We start from the raw sequence: 9,167 nt of genomic DNA on the forward strand, positions 1-9,167 counted from the left end.
TTCTCAAAATAACATACCCTGTTTCCAGGTACACATGCTGGATGGAACGGAGGAGGACGAAGAAGCTTTCATTTGCTTGGATCAGTCACCTGAGGATGCTACTCACACTTTCATTGCAACAACAGATTCTTGGGTGTCAGGCAAGTCCAAGCTTGAGTTTAGTTTAGGAATGGGGGAGTAGTAATTTTTCAGTTAAAAGCAAATGTGAAGCAAATTATAACGTAATATGAGAAATTAAAAATAACTTCGAAACACCTAATTTCATAGAACGAAAAACAAAGAACTTATTTAATTGATAAAGGTTCCCTAGCAAAGTTTCTGCCAATTTGTCTTTATTTATTATGCAGGCAATTAGCAACAGACGTGCAGTATAGAGTTTTTGCTTCAAACGTAACACTTTGATGGCATAGTTAGAAGTTTCAAAGACTGTAACTACAAACTACAAAGAAATGCACTTGGATTATTTTGCTTGGAATTTTAGTTACACAGTATAATAACAATATTTATTAATATTCTAGAATATGTCTACTGCGCAGAAAAGTCAGCTGGTGTTCTCTTTCGAGAAATTGGAAAACCTATAGGTACTGTGCTCATTGTGTTTTGTAAGCGAACACATCAAAGACATAAAAGTTAGCTTATTGGTCTTCTCTGACAGAACTAGGATGCACAAGAAGAGAACAAAACAAGCAATGACACTGGCACCAGTGGTTGTATTTACCGGAATGAATAGCCAACACTCTTAAAGGCTGACGAATGCAAAACGATTAGGAAGCTGTCCCTCGCTTTCCTCGTTTGCACCCCAAAGAGGAAGAGACACTGCCTCCTCTCTGTGGAGGCTAGTTTTGGACATTCTGTTTTCGGGTAAGGAGGAGAGAAGAGTGCAAGAGGGAGGGGAGAGAAGGACACTACGGGAGGGATTTCAGCCATGCAGAAAGTGCTCCCTGTCGTCTCTCTTTAAAGGGAAGTAAAGAGGTTCTTAAGAAAACTGAATTTGAGCCAGATTTCAGCATAATGTTATCCCGTGAACCCTGAAGATGTAACTAAATGCGAGAAAACTCGAGAGACCTTAGGCCGGTCGTTGCGTCATATCCAGATTTTTCGGCCGCCAAGCGCGTTTTTGCTCATGTCGGCAGCACATGGAATTGCAAGCTTGCCAGGTATATTACCCTGCATGTGACACTGGTTGTGACGTCTTCGTCTGGCCTTTCTGACAATATCAAGAGTGGACGTGCGTAGCTTTGATGGGCATTGTAGGCACGCAAGAGCAGAAGTTCCGACAAATCTGGGTATGATGTCACGCTCAGGGATGACAGGGCTTTGGCGCTATTTCCAAAGCACTGTTACGACTGCTCCTCGCATCAGACTGATGAAACCTTGCAGCAGTTTCAAAGTTTTTCCTGGGATGTGTGCTTGAAAATCTTTTTGCACAAATATACCTTTTTAGAAAGGCAGAATATGTTCAGTTCTTTGGAGGAGTCACTCACTCCTAAAACAAACATACACTATTATGCTCATAAAAAGGTGCTTTGAACAACGAATATGATTGCTACTTTCACCATACAGTGGTCTTTGCAGAGTTCTTTCCTTCAATATTTTGCTTTTTGCAAAAAGGTATTTTGATCACAACGATTTTGGATATGAGGAGTCAGTGATAACATGAATTTTTTAAGGCTTACAGGTGTCTGTCTGGACGGAAAATTGAGCCTGCCCAAACGTGTCCTCCTCCTCGTGACATTCTTACGTTCAAGCCCCAAAAATGATGCTGTGGTCGAGTGGAGCCTCAAAATCAACAAGGCCGAGGCAGAGTTCAAAGATCAAAACGCAGCAGCTGTCTGCCTCCTCCCATTGCTTGCATCCTACTTTCAAGAAAACCTCGGAGAGCTCTTCCAGTTACATCAGGTAGGAGCATTCATAATAACCAGGCTATTTGTTTCCAAAGACACATCCTTATGACCTTGTTGAAAAGAACTTCCTGGAAGTCTCACACAGGCAGTCAGCATTCCATTGAGAGACTATGCATCTGGAAATACTAAACTTTTCTTCATTTTTGGAATTTTCAGCTATATCAGTCTTGCTGTATACCGTAACATACCGGTCATGCACCTATGTCCGAATAGGCGCCTATCTAGTGATATTTAACCATTGCAATGCCTTGTACTCTTTCTGCAGTTTCGCTTTCTGAGCGACCATCCCCTCACTTTTTCAGAATTGCCTGCAAAATCTTTGTGAACGCTTTCTTGGTATCTGACGACAATGCTGATAATGAGCACGTAAAAAGTGAAATTACTATTGCTCTACGAGGAGCCAAACCTTGCTTAATTTTTTCCTGGCTGAGGTGGCTCAATTTATTATACTTCACATTAGAGTGCAATGGGAAGATATGCAACTCTAGGCTGGGTCATCTTATAGTATGTTCTACATAAATATTTGACTAAACCAAAGGGGGAGTGGCGGTGAGCACCCACTCTTGCACCACTTTCTTCTAATGGGTTCACATGATGTTTTGCATTTTTGGGATCGAGTGTTAGAGTTAACACAAAAATTATGCTAGAGAATTAACTAGTGACAAACGTTTGTACTTCCACTTCGACTCCTAAGTTAGGATCATTTGTTTTTAATATTAGTAACTTCCTTGTCCCGCAGGTGTAACAATGAGGCTTTGTGACAGATATCAGCAGATACATTGCTGCTTATTTAAAGCTGTTTTTAGTTGTTATTGAGCGTTAGGACAACAAATGTTTGTAATTAAAAATGTCCTTATTAATGAAAAAATAACAGGAACCGCATCCTTTAATCTCAGCAAATGCTATCTCCTGTAGGTGGGATGAAGGGTTAAAGGAAATACGGGTGAGATGAAAATAAAGTGGGTGAGACAAACCTCTTTCACATAAGTGAGGGGTGAATGAAGAATAGCCTTTTGGTATTCCCGAATACCCGTGGGATTAACAGACTCTTTCAAGGTTTAGGGTTGCTTGACTTGCATGTGTGGGCAGTAACAGGAGTGCGCTTCCGAGACTGTGACCTCGCAGTGGGCGCATAGGCTTTTCTTGTGTATGGCGGCTTATGCACCATGTTCTTCTTGTGGGTGTTACATTTTGCTGTTTCCTTGGAAACCATAGTGGTGTGGGTCCGTTGTCTTTCCAGGCGAATCTCTTCCCAACTGGTATAATTACCATCTGGGAGTGGGTCTAAGTCTTCTTTGAGTAGAGCCGTGAGGTGTTTTCAGTGGGCCTGTTGTGTGGCTTCCTGGGAGAATAGGGTATCCTTTGTGTCTTTTTCAATGAAGGCGGCGCTGTTGTCACCAAGGATGGTAAAAATAAGGGAAGACAGGAACTCGCATGGGGCGGCAGACGCTGTTTCATTTCCTTGGGAATGGTTTGGTGTACCAGGAAGCAGTGGATTTAAAGTTGTCGGCCTTCCTGCTAGAGTCTCTTGAATGTGCCCCACACTCGTTGTGTGTTATCTTGGAGCTCGCACCTAACTTGTTTACGGAGCTTCTGGGTGTATTTTTTATCTTCACCGTGGTTGCATTGAAATTGGCTTGGAGTTTTCAGTCCTTATTTCTCCTGTAACATTGTTGGGCTTGCAGTCTGATAGCACACAAGTTGAGGAGATGAAGGTCGGGGTCTGGGTCGTCTTGTTTGGCTTGGTACTTCTGAGTGGATGTGGCTTTCATTATTCGCTCACCTAGACACTTTTTCAGGTGTAAGGTTAATGAAGCTGATCTGTCATTTAGTGTTGCGGTGTCTTTCTGTCATTAATTCTATTTCGACGGCTAGGTACTTGCTTCCCAAGGCGTCGGAGCAGTTCGCCCTCGGGCTTGGATGTTGTGTATGGCCCATGTCAAGTCTGTTGTGGTGTCGTTCTCAGTGCGACGTTTGCCAATGCGAATGGCAGTCTGTTTTTCTTTGAGAATTCATAGATTGGCCTGCTTGGCGGGTGTTAAGACATTGAACTCTCTGTCATTGTCTCGCTTGTATCCCCATATTCGTGCATCTGTGGTAAAGTCGCCGGCCACGATAAGTTCTTCGGGCATCATTCTTGGCGATCCGCCTTACGTCGTCTTGCTCGTGTCCCACAGTTCTATATTCTGTGGGAATAAATATAGATTCATAGATGTATGGTACCTTCACTAGCATTTCGTGCATTTCTCAATTAACCCCACATATTTTCTGACTTTTCTTAGGTGACAACAGAAATCACAGAGGAGCTTCGTAACAGTCTGCCTGCTTCTTCTGTAATTGTTGCACTGGGTGAGCTTCACGTGTCTTTTCCTTGCATGCTTTGTATTTTTGAAGGTGCTTTCTTTTTTAATTTGTGTTGAATTCTGGAACAACAACCTAGACCGTTTTATCGTGGGTAGTGCAATTTTGAGAGTGAGAGAGAGAAGAGGGGTCAGTGCAGATGACTCCTAGTGACTCAATTATAGTGGAATACTGTAGTGGTGTAACCAGAGTGCTGGAATACTGCAGTGGTGTAACCAAAGGGTAATGTGCCGATTTTGACCAGAGCTAGATGGACGACCACATCGTTTGGTTTCGGCGGCCTTGTCAAGCACCAATGTAAAGCACATGTCCTGGTATTATACCATACTTCGACAATCAATGTTTGTTTGATCCAGCAAGAAAAATAAGTTTTTATTTTGGTTTGTGAGTGCAGGTGCCACAAAACGGCATACAGCCCAAACAGCAGGTGCCTGTGAGGCATTTGATTGTTTGGGCCTGCATTCTGTGTCTTGTCAAACCCCAACAGCCAAATTTTCTGCTCGTAGAATGTGTGGTCGCATGCGGTCTCCGGTCGCTTAATTTCTAGCAAAAGCAATTTAAACAAAACCGACGACTGGCATTGCACGTTGGCATCAGACTTCCATGCTACTGATTCTGTTCACAAACTCAACAAAAAGTGTTTGATTCTGCATGTTCATATACACATTTTTTGTTTTGTTTAAGCCTTCAGGAGCACTTTGCATAACTTAATGTCATTACTGGGTATGGTTGCTCAACACTATTTAGTGTGACCCTTATTTGGCTTGGCATATAAGGTTTGCCTTACCTGTGATTGTGATGCATCTCAGTCTCAGATCTCAGATATGCGTCACAATCCTATATCAGTGTGCCTACCTATTCAGTGTTCCTGCTGGTAATACCTCTATAGAAGTTTCCAGATGTAAATATGACGATGGTATTTTTTTCTTCATTTAATGCTTCAGCGTTAAAAGCCCTATTAGAGAAAAAGCCGGCGTAGTGGTGTCGGTCGCATGACGTTTCTTGTCACTTGACTAGATAGGTCGATACATCTGATACTAACACATTTTCTCCGCATTAATTACATTAATCGCTTGTTTCTTTCCTAGGCCGCTCACTTTTCGAATACAGCTGCCAGCTGTTTGTGGACCATGAGGTGATGATGGAAGATGTGGGCTTTCTGCAAGCTGTGGAGCTCCTTTTCGCCCTTTATTATTGTTTAAACATCCAGTATGCCAAAGGTGCGGGAACCACACTTGAATTCATTCAGAGGTATGGTTTATTTCCTTCATAATTTTGAGCCTCATGAGCGGCAATAAAGAGCAACTCTGCTGAATTTTGGCTGAGAAAACAATTAGTTCTCTTTATAATCATCTAGGAAGGCTACAACTGAAATCTTTCTGTATATTAAATTGGACCCTCAAAGTTTGACAAGCGCTAATCTGCTAATTTTAGCGAGCGATGTGCAGGCTAGCCAACTTTGGCACTTCCTTCAGATGTGACGTCATGTTGATGTCTGTTGTATACACCGGCTTTTTTCTCTTTCAACGCCAACACATGTCCAGTCGGTTCAGAAAACACTACCTAGAGTTGACCCAGTGAGTGGGGTAAATCACGTAATCATGCGTCTGCCATGGACATGAGTGTGCATGCAACTGACGTCGCTGCTCGCCCTTTGTCGAAGTTTCGGTTTCAGTTTGCGACTTCAGTTATAAATAGCAAAGTTGCACAAACAATATTCTACTTTTCGTGAAACAATGTAGAGTTGTTCATGAGTGTTTTACAAAGTAAGGTCATCCACTATCTTGAAATTTTCTAAATTGAGTAGAGTTGCCCTTTAATTTGTCACTGGCTACCCACATTTCCAAGCTCAATTTCAGAGTCCATTATTAAACCGCAATAGGGTGTTGTATTCACGGACCACACAATGAATAAAACGTGCTCGGGACGAAGGAGACGACAAACATTTCTTTCAACTAAGAACAACAGGAATGAACTTAAGAGCACTCCGTGCAATTCAGACTGCCAAGAAAATGGAGAGAAAGGGAGGCAGGAAGAAAAAGAGGAAAGTGTAAAGTTAGAATTGTCACTCATGCTGTTACTTCACTCTTTTTCTTATTTCCTTCCTTACAATTTTTGACACTTACCTTTCTCTCTTTCTGCCTCCCTTTCTCTCAATCGCCTTGGCGGTCTGAATTGAAGGAAGTGCTTCTAAGCTCATTCATGTTGTTAATAAAAAGAAATGTTTGTCGTCCCTCGTCTGGGTATGTTTTGTTCTTTCTGTGGTCTGTGAATTTTACCAACACGCTCTTCAGTTACTTTAAAGTTGTTATATCTTGCATAATAATTCGATTTAAAAATTTCACCTAATGTTACAATGTGACTATGTTTGATCCTATCCCAGAAATCACAAATAAATATGTCAATATATCTACTATCCCTATTGTTTTATCTTTACTGAATGTGTCATTTACTTATAATTCTATTTAACCTTCAGTTAGAAGGCAGAGTCATAAGCAGTATACATCATTAAATTATTTTTGGCTGGAAACAAATTGGAGCCTCAAAATATGTTTAATATACTCAGCTAATTATTTATTTAAGAGTTTCTTTACTGCACCATGCTATTCTGTATCACTCTAAAAGTGTCTAGAAGTGATATGTGCAGATGATCTCTAGTTCATAACTAAATTTGACTGATATACAACCTTTTCACAACTTTTTGAAGCTTTATTTCTGCATGTTTTAGTAGCACGTGGTTCACGTTTGATTTTGTACATGAATACCTTTTTCTCGTCTTTATACATGTTTATCAATCGTATGTTCTTTCGACAGTGGCTGGCCAAAATGTGGCTTCCTAAAAAAAGAGAATGATTCTCTTACAACATTCCTTTTGCCATGTCTGGTGCTTTTAAGCAATCATTAACAGCTAGTTGAGTATCTTAGGTCATTCAACTGTCTGCACTACTAATTATGCAAATGAGTGCTTGCTTAATTACGAGTAGAAATGCAGAGGAGGAATTGCTTTGTAACTGTGTAGGACAACAGGCAAATTTTAATGCTGTATTGTAATAAAAGAAATAAGCGCGAAGTATTTACTGGTTCTTCTGTTTATGTCGCTGCTATAAAATTTACTTTTGTTTGCTTTCAAAGCTTCTCCCAAATGACTCAAATCAATTACATCGCTGTCTGTTCAATATCTTTTTAAATCAACATGTTTTGAGTGTTTTGTAGGTCTAAAAGTTACATTATATGAATCCTACCCCTTAAGATGTGCCACATGGGGCTTATAACTTCTGAAATATTCCGAGTTCTGTATCCCCATCTCATCTGAGTGAGGGAAGAATTGAGTGCCAGATTTTCTCCTCTTGCAGAAAAATGACACATTATTACAATTATTTTTTTTTGTTGTTCCCTCATTGTTTTATTTTCTTCAAAATCTAGGCACGAATTTGTACCTTGACATATTTTCTTGAAGTGCACAGTGCACAGTCTGCTGGCCTAAATGTAGGTTTTGCTCAGCTTGTTATGGCTTAATTGTTATTTTAGGAACCTTCAACACACTTATACTTTTGAAATGGGCACCTATGTGACTTTGGTGGCAAAGCTTGGGGCATTCGACATTAGTTGTGCATGTAAAATATCAGCAAGTACTGATCCCAAATCCTTCACTGCAATTTTTTTTTTCACTTGTCTGGTTTCTGACCACATACTTATGAGCCAATCTGCTATTTGTTTCAGATACCAAGTTGGTATCAAACAACATGATGCGTCACGACAGGAGGCCGGGAGGTCGAAAGGAGCTCGGGCAAGAGCAATCAAAGCCGCCACAGATCTTGCTGCTTTTGAGAAAATATGGAACAGTGTGAGTACATATTTGATTTGGCATGTGTACGACGTGGTATCAAAAGGTTTCCAGTCTTGTTGTGTATTAAAAAAAAAGCAAATAGCGGCACGACACTGCATTCACAGGGGTCGAGGGCAGCAACCTTGATCTGTCATGGTGCTGAGTGGCTCAATGCGGCAATGCACAGGCGAGTTGGTGCATGATTACAACTGGTAGCAGCATGCAAAAACACAAGGACAAAGGGACGAATGCACAGGACTTCGGTGTTTCCTTTTCATTAAACATTTAGTTGAAGTTCAGCTCGCCTTGTGCATTTCCTCCCTTTGTCCTTGTGTTTTTGCGCGCTGTTGCCAGAGGCTTAGATCATTGCTCTGTGAGCTTGGGAGCCCCGCTGTACAGGTTTTTGTGACTTCATATGCGTGCGCCTCTGCAATTCGTGCAAGTGGTTGTGGCCCTCCCGTAGCCTTTTAAATCATCTGAATATGAATTTGTTTTATTTTCAGCTCATCTGATGATTGATCGGATGCCATGAAGGCTTCTTTATAATTATGTTCTTTTACGGTTTACAATATAGTTCTTCAATTTCAAAACTGCCTCCGTTTTGTCTTGTCCCTTTTTTCAGACACACTACACTTGTTACTAAGGATGTGTCGTTATGTTACGGAACTGGACTGCGCTAACTCATGATGCCAGACGTTATCTGTAACCCTCCGTAATACTACCAAGGCCGTAGCTGAGAGTTCACATTATTGTTACCATACAGCGAGCACACAGCGATATAAGTGCAGTACACAAGTACGGGATTAAAGCTGCAAACTAAACTTGAAGTATGCAAGCCGTCAAGCGTTCCGACGGTATTGAAGGCGTAAGGGAAGGGTACGGTAACTGCACCGTTACCGTTACAATACGGCAATGGAAGTTCAGTATGAAAATACGGGACTGAAACCGTACCCTTCCCTTACGCCTTCAATACCGTCTGAACACTCGACGGCTTGGATACCTCGAGCTAAGTTTGCGGCTTTAGTCCTCTACTTGCCTACTGCGCTTCTATTGCTGTATGTCTGCTGTACAGAAAT

At 41.3% G+C, this 9,167-nt stretch overlaps 1 pseudogene; it reads left to right on the forward strand.

Annotated features, from left to right (window-relative positions):
• The first annotated feature begins 34 nt into the window (after positions 1-34).
• LOC115308783 lies at positions 35-8,294 on the forward strand (annotated as a pseudogene).
• The last annotated feature ends 873 nt before the right edge of the window (positions 8,295-9,167 follow it).

The sequence above is a fragment of the Ixodes scapularis genome, unplaced genomic scaffold (assembly GCF_016920785.2).
Source record: "Ixodes scapularis isolate PalLabHiFi unplaced genomic scaffold, ASM1692078v2 PGA_scaffold0__279_contigs__length_252992795, whole genome shotgun sequence".
Lineage (NCBI taxonomy): Eukaryota > Metazoa > Arthropoda > Arachnida > Ixodida > Ixodidae > Ixodes > Ixodes scapularis.